The 8,897-nt window shown below is 46.0% G+C and overlaps 1 non-coding gene across 1 annotated transcript; it reads left to right on the top strand.

The window, feature by feature from the left end:
- The first annotated feature begins 302 nt into the window (after positions 1–302).
- TRNAK-CUU (transfer RNA lysine (anticodon CUU)) lies at positions 303–375 on the top strand. Its single transcript has one exon. It is a non-coding gene; the product is annotated as a tRNA-Lys (tRNA).
- Positions 376–8,897: the final 8,522 nt, after the last annotated feature.

Below are 8,897 nucleotides of genomic sequence, written 5' to 3'. Positions count from 1 at the left end.
AAAAGAGAGAGAAAGAAAAAAAATTTTGGAATGTTTCTGGACGTCTCCAGAAACTTTGGCTGCATCCAGCATTTTTATATAAAGCCAATTACCTTTTAGAGTACTTCAAGCAGATGGGTCATGCAAAAAAAAAAAATTTTTTTTTTTGTCATTCAACACACTCACTCACAAAAACAACTGGCCAGTTATAACATAAGACATACAGGGAAAGGGTAGGAGAGAGGTCTCTGTGAGCCAGATTTTGTAGGTTCTGCCATGTCGTATTACGGGTCCTGGGATGTATCCTGCATCTGGTCCTCATGGCCCGGCTAGCTCAGTCGGTAGAGCATGAGACTCTTAATCTCAGGGTCGTGGGTTCGTGCCCCACGTTGGGCGCCAGATGTTGTTGTGGTGGTCTGGTGTTGGGCTGCACCGCGGAGAAGAGAACGGACGTCCAGAGCAAAGGGGTACACAAATCTTTATTATAGGATGGGGGGGTTTGGTTCAGACCACGTGGAGCCAGCCGGCAATGGCCGACCACGGGGGGAGAGCAGGGAGTGAGACCTCAGAGAGGGAGAGCTGAGAGCCCAGAGAGAGGGGGGGGTGAGGGGGCTTTTTATTGGGCGACAACCAGGGGTGACGTGTAGGGCCAGGATTGGTTGAAGGGGGCAATGCTAGGGTTTCGCGCAGCGTAGTGAAACCTGGGGGCGGAGACTGCATCAGAATAACTCCTCAGCAACATTCACCAAGGACCAGGAGCTGGTGACCTGGATCAAGAATGTGCTTTGCTTGGGGTTTGCATTCCAGGGCCAGCTTGGGAGGCCAACAGCTCGGGTTGCCAGTGGGAGCCAGGCACGGGACAGGGAGGTGACACTGGGCAGACCTGCCTCCCATCTCCTCCTGGGAAACCCTCCCAATACCTTCCTTGCCTCCCAGAGGCTCTTTGGGTGCAGGAGGGCAGCTGTGAAAACAGGCCAGAAGAGTACAGAGCAGAGGCAACTTTAAATGGAGGGTGAAGAACTGCATCCTGAGTTGTTATTTCCACAGCCACAGATGCCATCTGCTGAGGAGTCGTTCATAGTTTATGTCCACTTTCAGGGTTTTCTTTGAACAGTTGGGAAGTGAAGTGTCACCTGCCCTAGGTCATGAGATTAGCCAGAAGGGGGCACAAGGTATGGACCCCTGTGCTGAGTCCACCATCCCCTAGCCCCAGTCTCCTCAACACCCAGTTTCTGGACATGAAAAACTAAATCAGGATCCCAACTCTTCAGCTCAGTGAGTTAGTGAATGCCAACCTAGGAGGTTCTCTTCATTTTTTACTCCTTGTAAAAATATGGTAGTGTTAGTGCAGTGAAAAATATGTGATGATTCAGGGTGTTCTACACCCTGAACCCCATGAAATCCTCTACCCCAATCATAAGCAAAGGTACCCCTACACCTGTAGCAATGGGGGAGGGCACACAGCTCAGAGACATTAAGTGAGGGGCCAGAGAAGGTGCTTTAATTTTTGTTTCACCATGGGCAATTGGGTAAGGTAACCCTTTTCAGTGCACTGAGTAGAAGCCCCTCACCTCTCAACTCTCAGAATTCTTGCGTTTTAGCACTGAGGGCCCAGGAGATAGTGCCCTTGTATACAACAGACTTTAGAGCTGGGAAGCTAGCATGATGTTTATGTAAAAGACTTTCTTACCTTAGGATCTGAAATCCTAGGTTCAGTTCCCAGAACCACTATAAACTAGGGCTGAACAATGTTCTCGTAAAAGAAAATAAAAATAAAAATGTGGACTGCACACTTTGCCAAGCATGAGGACTCAGAATTAAGCCCCTGGCCACCACATGGGAGAACTGTGTGAAGGGAAAGTTTCAGGAATGGAGGGGGTGGTACTGTGGTGTCTCTTCTCTCTCTCCCTTTTTCTCTTTCATCCTCTATCTGGGAAAAAGAAGGAGGAGGAAAAGGGGAGAGAGAGGGAAGAAGGGGAAGAGGAAAAAGTAATCCAGACCAGGAGGTGGCACAGTGAATAAAGTGTTGGAATCTCAAGTATGAGGTCCTGAGTTCAATCCCCAGCATCACAGTTGCCAGTGATACTCTGGCTCTCTCTCCTCCTCATAAATAAATAAATTAAAAAAAATTATTCACTGCTTCAGGCACAGTTATTCAGGTGCATAAGCCCCAGTGAAGCTCTGATAGAAAACAACCACCACCAATCAGCTCTGAGACAGAACAGCCTACTGATCCTTCCTCCTCTCCCCCAGGCCCAACTCCTCCCTGTCTCCCACCTCCCACAGCATAAGCACCCTCCCTCTGGGCTTTGATTAGATATCCTCTGTCTGTGCCAGATAACAGGTAACTTCCAGGATATGATAAGCCCTTTGCTATCTTAATGTTTTCTCCCTCTCCCTTCTCTCTCTCTCTAATACACACACACACACACACACACACACACACACACACACACACACACACACACCTCTGCCAGGAAAGGAGACTTGGGAAGACCAGAGCCTAACAAAATCCCAAGCAGACATTTAGGAAATCATCAACCCCCCCCCCCCCCACGCTTCCTATCTCATTCCACCCCACAGCAAGCCCAGGGCTCAGTCACAAGATACATCAGGTTAAGTCAACAATGACATAAAGGAATGTCTACTGGGACTTGGGCAAATCAAGAATGTTCTGTAGATCAAAGCATGATGACCGGAAGTGTTTATGGAATCAGACTGCATGCCATTCCAGCCCCACCATTTGCCAGCTCTATGATCCTGGGTAGTGCATTCTTCTGTGTCTCGGTCTCCTCATCTGTGCAATCAGTTACCGTCTGCTTTACAGAGTTGTGGTAGAAACAGTTCACTGACACAGGTAAAACTCCCAAGGGTTAGTGCACAGTATGTGCAGAAGAGAGGTGAAGTCTGTCCATATATTTGCTGAGATAGGACAGTCACAGTCAATGACAGAGCAGAGCTGTCAGACTCCTAAACCAAAACCTCATGTCAGGCTGGGGATGGGAGAGGGATTGGGGCTTCTGAGTGCCCCACAGTGAGGAAGCCAGTTCCCAGGTGGGCAACAGAGCAGTGGTGAGTGAGGTTTCTATTTTAAAAATAGCTATTTAATCATTAACGAGAAAGAGAAGAGGAGGAGGAGAGGAGGAGAAGAGAAAAGAGAGGACACCAGAGCATCGCTCTGGCACATTTAATTCAATGTGGGGGATCAAGCTCAGGACTTTCTCCTTCTAAGTTCAAAACCCAAGCCACTATGCCACCTCCAAAGGCACTGAGGTTTCTAATTTGTTCCTATTCCAATACTGTAGAGAAGTGACAGCAGAAATGAAATGGAACTCAGAATTGATTTATTAACATGGCTTTTTAGACATTAAGTTTTTACTGTTAAAATTTTTAGGGAGTCAGGCGGTAGCGCAGGGGATTAAGCGCACGTGGCACAAAGCTCAAAGACGAGCATAAGGATCCTAGTTTGAGCCCCCGGCTCCCCACCTGCAAGGGGGTCACTTCACAGGCAGTGAAGCAGGTCTGCAGATGTCTATCTTTCTCTCCTCCTCTCTGTCTTCCCCATCTCTCTCCACTTCTCTCCTAACAATGGCAACATCAATAACAACAACAATAACTACAACAACAATGAAAAACAACAAGGGCAACAAAAGGGAAAATAAATATTTAATTTTAAAATGCTTTCATAGAGATGAGCAAAATTCTTCCAGGAGAGAAAGTCCTTGGCTCGGTCCACAGTGTGGGATGGTGGTGGAGTTAGAACTGGGGGCCCCTAATTTCTGGGTTCCATGTGTGTATTCCCTTCTGATTCAAGTGGGAGGCAGGCATGCTCTCTAGCTTGAGGACAAGGGCTCACTTCTCCTTGGGTCACACTTAACTCCAGGCCTGGCCTCTGAATACCTTTTAGCTTCTTATAGTAACTCAGAATTTGGGGACTGTTTTCAGTACAAAATTTCCCCAAACCCTTGGCCACCACAAGGCAACAAAATTCTTTTGTTGTTGTTGCTACAGTTTCATAGCTCCAGATTGACAGTTTCAGATAGAAAAAGAAGAGGTCTGGAGAGAGGGGTATCACAGAAACAAAGCATCTTCCAAGACAGAAAAACTTGAGTTTTGAGGGAGCCAGACTGAAAAACTTGAGTTGTGTGCATGGCAAAGTAGGAGCACTATCTAAGTGAACTATTTTGCTGACTATGGCAATGTGATGCTTGAATTCAGTCTATTATGGCAGATTGACAGAAGTTGCCTCCATGCTCTGGTTAGCTTTTTGTTTTCTTTTGACTTTTTTAAACCTCTGGGACTTCATGGGTACTTCATACCTACAAAAGTCCCCACTTCCACTGAATCTTTCCCTTTCAATTTCAGTTAGAGAGAAAGGGAAAGAGAAACAGAGATAGGAGAGGCCTCACAGCACAGTTCCAGTGTTCATGAAACTTCCTCTGTGCATGTGGTGCCAAGGCTCAAATCCAAGTCTTCATGAATAGGAAAGTAGTTTCTGCATCAGGTAAGCCATCTCCCAACCCACCGTGTTGTGTATTCTTGGGCATGATGCTACATTTAAGGTGTTTAAACCAGGATGGCTCAATAAATTTTGGATATCTTTTTCTTTTTTAAATATTTATTTACTCCTTTTTGTTGCCCTTGTTGCTTTACTGTTGTAGTTATTATTGTTATTGATGTCGTCATTGTTGGATAGGATAGAGAGAAATGGAGAGAGGAGGGGAAGACAGAGAGGGGGAGAGAAAGTTAGACACCTGCAGATCTGCTTCACTGCCTGTGAAGGGACTCCCCCTGCAGGTGGGGAGTTGGGGGCTCAAACTGGGATCCTTATCCTTATCCTTGTGTTTGTTTCATCACATGTGCTTAACCCACTGTGCTACCGCCCAACTCCCCAATTTTGGATAGCTTTATAACTATTATTGCAGTTAATCAGCAAATATCTTTTGAATGAATGAATGACTCATAGTAACAGATCACCTTATTAGGCCCCCTAACCTCCACTGGTGGCCAGTTTGGGACATCCAATAAAACTTGCTAGGCTTAGTTTGATCAGAAGAGGGCAGCATTCAGTTAAGCATGCCAATTTGCCTATTAATTACAGATTTTACAATCCTCTGGGGTCTCCAAGTTTCACTTGTAATGGTAAGTTCCTAAACAGTTCCAGCAGCCCCTGAAAGGGGAAGGTCAGTGTCTTCGAGGTCACAGTGTTCACCATCCAGGGGTGACTGTGGCCTGCAGCTCATGCAAAGGGCTCTGGGGAGGGAGAATGGTAGTTGTGGTCTGGGGTTAAAGATGAGTGATGAACTGAGCCTCCAGCCTGTATCCCTTTCCTAGAGCAAAAGAAAGAAGGGCTCAGGCACCCACATTATGACTAATCTCAAAGTAGGAAATGCTCAATATCTCCCTCCATTACCTCACCCCACCCCATCCCTGAAAGGCTTTCCTTGCAACTTGCCAAATCCACTCTCCCAGGACTGGTGAGATAGCTCAGTGGGTAAAACATGGGACTTTCATGCCTGAAGCCTCAAGTTCTAACCCCAGTATTACACATAGCAGAGGTGAGTAGTACTCTGTTCTCTCTCATAAAAATAAATCTAGGGCTGGGGAGATAGCATAGTGGTGACTCAAAAGCCTTTCATGCCTGAGGCTGAGATTCCAGCTTCAGTCCTTGGCACCAGAGTTGAGTAAGTAAATAAATCTACAAAAATACTGTGTGTGTGTGTGTGTGTGTGTGTGTGTGTGTGTGTGTGTGTGTGTGTGTGTGACTGAGGCTTTGCACATGCACTACTTCACTGTTCCTGGAGTGACTTTATCATCATTTTAAATTTCAGATAGAGAACCAGGGAGATAGCAATAGTGGTTATGCAAAAAACTTCTTGTCTGAAGCTCCAGGGTCCCATGTTCAATCCCCAGTACCACTATCAGTCAGAGCTGAGCAGTGCTCTGGTATAAATAAATAAATAAATAAATAAATAGGCTTCAGGCAAAGAAAGAAGCAGGCAGAAAAACACCACAACACCGGAGCTTCCCCTAGTGCCATGGTGCTCCCATGTGGTGTTTGTGAACCCAGGTCCCACACATCACAAAGCAAGTACCCTACTAGGTAAGCTATCACCCTGGTATGATAAGAATACATTTTTCAAAGCCTACCCTTCCTTCAAAATCCAATTGGCCTCTTCTGAGGTCCTCACTCAAACCTTGAGTTAGAATGAAACTATATATCCTTATAGCCCAGCACCTTATAGTACTTTCTACCCCTCTCTGGAGGGCCCTTCTTTGGAGATTGCATAATAAGCTGTGTTTCTGCGTTATTTTTCTTACCAGACTGTCAACTTCTGGACATGAGGGAGCTAATTCTGAGTCACCCAAGACTCATCTAGATCTGTTTCAGGAGCCATTTCTAAACCCCTAAGCTCTCACCTCATCCCCAAAGCATGTCTTATGTCCCTGCACCTCATACAGCTATCCTTACCCGAGGCTGTGTAATATCCCCCACACACTCAGCCTGAGTCCCCACCTCCAGCCCCAGCCTTTGAAGTGTATAAGGACACTGTTCCCAGTTCTTTTTCCAGGCTGTACCTGGCCTTCCCCAAGTCCTGCAGAGAGATAACCATCAGCAATTGGGGTGGGGGTGCCTGGCAGGATGCAAAGGACTAAAATAGCTCAACCCTGCCCAGATCCCCTCTGAGTACATAACCCAGGAATTCCCCAGTTCCTCTGTAGCTGGCTCCTCTGCTGCCAGCAGACTCTGCTCATCCTCACTCCCGCAGACCAGGTCCTCTTCTTGAGGAGTTCCAGGGTGATTCTTTCAGCAGTTCTGACCCTTTCAGAGCCACCTGCTCTTCTGACTCTGCCTTATATACTCTCTTGCTGGTCCGCTGTGAGCACCCATCTATCCCCAAAGTCCTTGGGCAACCTCCTTGGTTGAAACAGTGAAGATGTCTTTTTTCCCTGGACTCCCTGATGGGGGTTCACATTCTGGTCAAAGGAATTAAAAATGGGGCGAGGGAAGGGGCAGCTCCAGTTTGCTGATTTCAGGGAGACTCTGTTACCCTTTGATGCTCTTGTGTTATTCTTTTCATTCCAATGCACATGTTCTTTGGTTTGGGGGTAGGGTGTTTTTATTTATTTGTTTGTTTATAAGCATTTTTTGTGCCTAGCTTTGCACTAGGTGTTGGGAATGCGTGGGAGAATTCCCAGGAGTCTAGACTATGCCTGGAAGGGAATCCCCAGTTGTCTATGCACTCCTTTCATCTATCTTATGAGGAAAAGATGATTCATCTGGCTAATTGTCACATGTCCTTCAAGTCTCAAATAAGAGACTTTGTGTGCAAGAATCTGCCCCTGCCCAACTCCCTCCTTCTAGCAAAGGGCTTCCTCCTGCTGTACACCCTAAAAATATTCTCTTCTTCACCCATCATGGGGGAGGAGGTCCCGGTGTGGGAAGCAGAAATCTTCCTCTGTCTAAGATTTGCCTATTTACTTGTCACTAGACTGAGAATTCTCTGAGGACAGAGATCATGTCCCTCTTGTCATCACTCTGCCCTTATATAAACCCAATACCCCTTGGAGTAACTGTGGAATGAATAAAGTGATTGGTAGAAGGACATAGAGCTGGCTGGTGGCAGCTGGGACTAGAGCTCAAGTCTCCCAATACTCAGACCTGTGCTCTATCTTCTATTACCCATTCTGCCTCTTTAGACCATTAATCTACCCAGCTAACTAGAACCCCAAGAAGGAATGTAGATCTCAGGGGGGAGAAAGAAATAGCCCTTAAAGGAACCTTAGTCTATTGTCACAAATACCCAGAGGCAGAGGGGAGATCTTTAAAGGGATACCATGTGGGGAAGGGTCTCATGGCCACTTCACAGGATTGGGTTAACATAAAACTATAAGGGAAAAAATTTTAACACTTTATTTATTTTTATTTTATGAGAGAGAGAGACAGACCAGAGTGCTGCTCAGCTCTGGTTTATGGTGGTGCTGGGGATTAAACCTTAGAACTAAGAGCCTAAGGCAGGAAAGTCTTTTACATAACCATTGTGCTATCTCCCCAAGCCAGAGAAAATGTTTCTTCATCACACTCCACATTTAGAGGCAAGTGGAGAACCTGTAGATAGTCTCATCTCACTCTAATAGCCCTGAGAATGTGGATTCTGGACCTAATGCTTCAGACCTTAAAAGCCAAGTTAAGGGCTGGAGAGATAGTATAATGGTTATGCAAAGGAAGCTCTAAGCTCCCAGGTCCAATCCCTAGCACTACCATAAACCAGAGCTAGCAGCACTCTGGTAAGATAAATCAGTCAATCAGTCAATCAATCAATCAATCAGTGAAATGTATAAAAGCCAAGTGAAACTTCCTCACTACCAGTGCTCCACCTGACTCCAAAACTACAAAAGCAAAACTTTGGACCGGCCGTTATTTACAGATGGCAGGGACACAAGTTAAATACTAGTATTTATTATTATTATTATTATTTATTGATTCCCTTTTGTTGCCCTTGTTGTTTTATTGTTGTGGTTACTATTGTTGTTGTCGTCGTTGTTGGATAGGACAGAGAGAAATGGAGAGAAGAGGAGAAGACAGGGGGGAGAGAAAGATAGACACCTGCAGACCTGCTTCACTGTTTGTGAAGCTAACTCCTGCAGGTGGGGAGCCGGGGGCTAAAACCGGGATCCTTATGGGGGGTTCTTGTGCTTTGCGCCACCTGCTGCGCTACCGCCGACTCCCAAATACTATTTTTTAATGAATGGATATTTGCCTTTAGCTACCCCCACCTCCTTCAAATACTTCACAAATCCCACCACATCTTGAGGGAGCCATTCAACTTAACAAGGCCTCTTTGATAAAAGGACAAGAACTTTGCAGAATTTCATTTGGAGGATCCAATTATGTGAAGATGTGAACTCAGGCCCCC

The sequence above is a fragment of the Erinaceus europaeus genome, chromosome 19 (genome assembly GCF_950295315.1).
Source record: "Erinaceus europaeus chromosome 19, mEriEur2.1, whole genome shotgun sequence".
Lineage (NCBI taxonomy): Eukaryota > Metazoa > Chordata > Mammalia > Eulipotyphla > Erinaceidae > Erinaceus > Erinaceus europaeus.
Note: the sequence above shows the minus strand (reverse complement) of the source record. Positions and strands in the feature narration are given on the sequence as shown.